This window comes from Pyxicephalus adspersus, chromosome Z (genome assembly GCF_032062135.1).
Source record: "Pyxicephalus adspersus chromosome Z, UCB_Pads_2.0, whole genome shotgun sequence".
NCBI classification, from domain to species: Eukaryota; Metazoa; Chordata; class Amphibia; order Anura; family Pyxicephalidae; genus Pyxicephalus; species Pyxicephalus adspersus.
In genome coordinates, this window is record NC_092871.1 from 24,957,685 (window position 1) to 24,962,865 (window position 5,181).

The window sequence follows — 5,181 nt, forward strand, 5'->3', positions numbered from 1 at the left end:
TTAAAAAAAAAATTTCATGAAAAACAGTGGATCACTTTTGGTACAGAAATCTAGACCTCAGTGTAACGCTTGGGTGGTTAAGTAAAGTAAAAATTACCTTCTTTTTTGGGGGGTGAAACCCCTCCTTTTCTGTCTTTTAGGAGCACAGAGCCTCCGGAGATATCTCCACCCATCCCTGTCAAAGCATCCCAGGAGGCTTCTGGCTGCTCATTCGGTGCCTGCCCAATATTGGAGCTTTTTCATTAAAGGGGGAAGAAAAAGTCGCTCACACGCAGTGAGATTGGCACTCCTTTTTTTTCCCTTTTACCACAGGCTACGTCACACGATCTTCCACCTGTGCAGTGGAAGATCAGGTGATGTAGGCAGAAGCAGGAAGAACAGGAGAGAAGATGGAGGTGCCAAAAACTTCCACCAGTCCGGGACGAACTGGGATAACCAGAGAGCGCGATACGGAATCCAGGAAACCTCTGCAAGATCGAGGGATCTGCGGAAGTAAAGATGAGTGAGTTTACTGTTTTTTTAGTTTAGTTCCACTTTACCTGCTATTCCCTAAAAACTATTCAGTTTATGTTTAACTGCTTTAGCACCTAATGCCCCTAGTCCAGAACCAAAAAACATCAAATTAGAAAATATAGTAATGTAATAAACATATACGCCATAAATCAATATCATCTCCAGGGAGGGCAAGACCAAATTAAGCAAACCAATGGAACCGATTTGAGGTTTTATCTTTTGCAGTTTGAGAGGTGATTTTTTTCTTAATATCATTTTTACTTTTCTTTTGGTCTCTGACATTCTATATACTCAGAACTTATTTAGTTTCCTGTACATAACAAGGTCTAGAAGCTTTTTCTTACAAACTGCTCAATGTAGATCCTACTACAGGAAGGTTACTCTTTGTTTGGGTAGGCAATTTGGCAAGAAGGTACGTGGAGTGATTTGCTCAGCTTGTAGGCTTTCCTGGTTTTTATATTTTGCTTTTTATTTATTTTTTGCATATGAGTTTCAGTTTATCGAATAGTACAATTGTATTAATAATTATTTTAATTTAAATGTAATTTACAAGCTATAGATTCACAAAATAAAGTGGTAGATAATAACCAAAGCCAATGTCGACTGAGATGGTTTTGGTCAGTATTAAAAAAATGGTATTACATTGTGTAATATTGTGCGGATTTGTTTTGATTCAGTGGTTACTATTGTAAACACCCATTATGTTGTTTTGGAAGCAAGCAGCAAAAAAGTTAAAGCAATCTTACAAGACAGTAATTCAAGTCACAATGAAACCTGTAAAAGCAAAACTGTGCCTCACTAGAGTATGAAAGCAAATGCACTTTATTAAGTTACTTATGTATTCCTTTTATAGTTTTAACATTTTGCCATTGTGTTACAACTAAAAGCCTAACTGTGTTTATTCCTATTGTGTTGCAAGCAGTGGTTATAAACCAAAAGAAAGTTGTTGTCCCAGAACAAGCAGTGGTTATAAACCAAATGAAAGTTGTTGTCCCAGAACACTTGTTCTTTTTCTTTGTTCAGTAATCAGCTGTCCCTGACATTTATTGCAAATGTTTTATGGGCTTTCTATTCTATCTGGTCTGCTGATTAACCCATTAACAATGCACCCAATACTTTCTATGGTCTTTAAATTACACTCTATAATCTTAAAACATGTAATATTGAGATGTTCCCTCTGGATTAGGGATAGCATATATATATATATATATATATATATAAACATATATACACACATATTTTTTCATATATCACAGTAATAGTAAAAAGGAAAAAACACAACTAAATACAAATTTCTTAATGAGAACATTTCTATTTCTTTTTTTTTTTACTCTACTACTTGCAAAGAAAAGTAAGCAGAAAGGTTAAACAAGGTAAAGCCCTCATTCAGCCCTGCTGTCTGTTTAGCATTGTATTTGTCCTTATTTTTACATGCTCTGCACCAAGTAAGAATTATTTCATGACATATTTCTATACCCTGATTAAAATGAAAATGCATTTTATTACTCTCATCCCACTACAAAGTCTGCTTGACGCCCAATGACAGATATAATTATCTGTCCTCGAGTCAACCTCTAGTAAATATTAGCTGGCCTGATAAATGCCACAGCACATCTAGGTTAGGGCTCAGTGTCAAGTTAAATATAGATAAAACAAAGGCTTTGCCACTAATGATGCAGATGACACAGGGAGTAAAGGTTACTGACTTGCCAATTCTCTTGTGATCTTCAAGCTCACTGTGGCACCCCTGCTGCATGCTTCAGTAAATTGGAGATTAAATATAATTTGATTGTCTGTGGTATTATTATACATATGATATATACAAATGATGCTGCATACAGATCTGAGCTTCGGGCAGCTTGTGTGACTCATGTAGTTGCACATGAATGCATTTCATCTTACATGAAAATTAACAAAATTGCAGCGGAGCTGTATAATTGATATTATCTTGCCATTTCTGTGTCCATATAACTTAGACTTTTTTTTTTTCAAAAGAATAGTAAAGCCTTTTTTTATTATTATTTGTGTCCCAATAAAGCACATTAAGCATCAAGCTTTTTTTTCTGAAAAACCAATGCTTTCCAGGAAAAATGCAAAAGTGTACAGAGCCTAGAGAATGCAGGAAAAAGCAACTGAATCATTTTACTATGGCCCATTTGAGGAGCCGCTCATCTCTGTTCCCATCTCTGCTCTATTCTGCTGCCATAACCAATGGGTTTTCTAATACTGACTAAAGACTGAGTTTTGTAAAGCCAAAAGCAACCTAATTTAGAATACTTCTTACACTGTATTGTATCTTTTTGTCATATTATTCTAAACTATGCAACCTGCGTCTCATGGTCCAATATACAAGAGCAAGGCTTCTGTACGCTCTAAAAGAGATGGCACCTGGACTAATAAATATACATCTGAATTTTCAGATTTTGGGTCATTTAGAAAATACAGATAGTCAATTTAGGCCTTAATTTGGTAGGTTTTCCTACTACATAAATAGATTCTAGGACAGAAGTTAGATCTGTTTAACAAGATGACTGTTTTTCTTGAGTTCCTTCAACATATGCCACTATATTTCACTATTATTTCACCCCAGTGGGCAGGAGTCTAACCCTTGGATTCAAGTTCTAGGATGGACATAAGGCTTCGATCTGCACAGTTGACTTTAGATCTTTCCAGTTTTAAGTCCTTCATTTCAACAATATTGTGCCAGAAAAACACAGAAAATGGTGTGTGAGAAGGAGCATTGTCCTGATGAAGAACTAAACCATTTTCCCAACTTTCTGGCCATCTTTTCCTGACTCATATTCAGCTTTGTCGGAACTTCCTTATATTAATGTTAGTTGAGCCTTCTGGAACACATTCTGCCCAAATGATGCCCTTTCATGTTGAAAAACACGAGGAGCATGGCTTTCAATTAGGACTTGATTTAACGTCCTTTTTTGATTCTTGCTGATGAAGGTGTTTCCAGTACATTGACTGTCATTTTGTTTCAGGATCATACCGGAAGATCCAGGTTTCGTCACAAAAGATGACTATTGAAAAAGGTCCAGGTCCACCTCAAGTTGCTGCAAGTTGCTACAGAAGGTCATTGCAAATTTCTCTGTGGCTCTCTTTTTGCTCTGGTGTGAAAATTTACTAAAAATTTCAAACTGACGCATTTTTTAGGAAGGGAAACACAACTGCATTAAACAGTGACTGACAACAACGGCAGAGAGTGTCATCATTTTTTGTGCATGTTTGGACAAGTTCTCACTGCTTTGTTTAGGAGATAGAAACACAAACTCATTATTTAATAGACAGACCTTGTATATTCCACATCTTATACAAAAACTACATTCAATGCATTAACTGGTGATTCTTTTTAAAACTCTAATATCTAGTAAAAAATCATTAAATAATTCTGGAAAAAGCCTTCTTTGTAAGTGCTATAATAATTTTAACATCAACTAGAAAAAAATAGTCATTATATGTACCAGAATGAAGCACAAAGCCAAAAAAAATTTAAATCAATCAGCTTACAGTAATGCAGTATATGGAATGCATAAAACTCCAGGAGTCTTGATAAGTTTGCATAAAGAATAGCCATGACCTTTCAACAACCTATTCTGTCCTGCACTGTAAGACTCTGGACCAATTGATTATTAGCATTATGAAAAAATGACTCATTAGAATTCATGAGTTCGCAAAGAGACAATTTGTTTCCTTTGCCCAGAGCCCTGGATTACCCATTTTAACAGAAATGAGAGATTTTTTTCTCAAGAGTATTTTACAGTTTCCAACAAAAATCCTTTTTTCTGTTTGTAAAAATAGAGCTTATCTTGGTTCACTGACGTGACATGAAGTATTATAAAAATTTTGTATCGCAAATTGTACTTTTGTCCAGTTGTTAAAATAAAAGTCTACAGGCTGTAGATCTTAAAAAGTGAACTCTAACTGGGTCTTGGATGTACGTTTTAACATTTATGAACAGTAACAGGCATTTACTGTGGATCTTTCTATCATTTGTAAAAAATTTAAACCAAACTTAAAATATCCTAAAAGGTCATAAATAAGTGGATAGGCTAGGCCTCTGAAGCAATGGTATTTTCATGTTTTCATTCATATATTTATTCCCTTTTTTTTCTTTAAGAATTCTTTATTTAAAGATTTTCAAAACAAGAAAAACAACAGGGGAAATAGCATATAAAGCAGATTTTAAAAGAAAACATGACAAGCATACAACAACACAAAACAAATTAAGGGTGAAGAAGGAAAATTGGTTTACAATCAGGCATTTATAATATCTCAAATTTTAAAGAAAGTCAATAGTAACACCAAGTGATCTGCGTGACCTTGACTCATGAGTGCCATAGTGTGTATTGTAAACTAAATATATAAGTGCAAATCCTACAGGGGCTCATAGTGGTTCTGGGGTAGAGTAGCCCAAATGTTAGGGAGTGTGTGGTGTTCAGATAAGCAGAGAGCAGGCTTCTTCATAGGGGCCGAGCGGTAAGGTGCCAAAGCCAAAAAAGGGGGGAGTAAGATGAGCGCAGTTCGGAGTCCCAGCAATAAAAGCAGTGGTCATCTCACTTCCAAGGGTAAAACCCCTGAGGATCTAGGTCCATCAAGGGGGGATAGTGCGATAGCCTACTCTATTGGAGCAGGTCCAGGAAGCGACCATATTCTACTGAG

At 35.8% G+C, this 5,181-nt stretch overlaps 1 long non-coding RNA gene across 1 annotated transcript in view; it reads left to right on the plus strand.

Annotated features, from left to right (window-relative positions):
* Positions 1-3,766, plus strand: part of LOC140343197 (uncharacterized) — a 57,805-nt gene extending 54,039 nt beyond the window's left edge. Inside the window, exon 3 of the long non-coding RNA XR_011923272.1 lies at positions 3,504-3,766. This is a non-coding gene — a long non-coding RNA (uncharacterized lncRNA). The remainder of the gene's footprint in view (positions 1-3,503) is intronic.
* Positions 3,767-5,181: the final 1,415 nt, after the last annotated feature.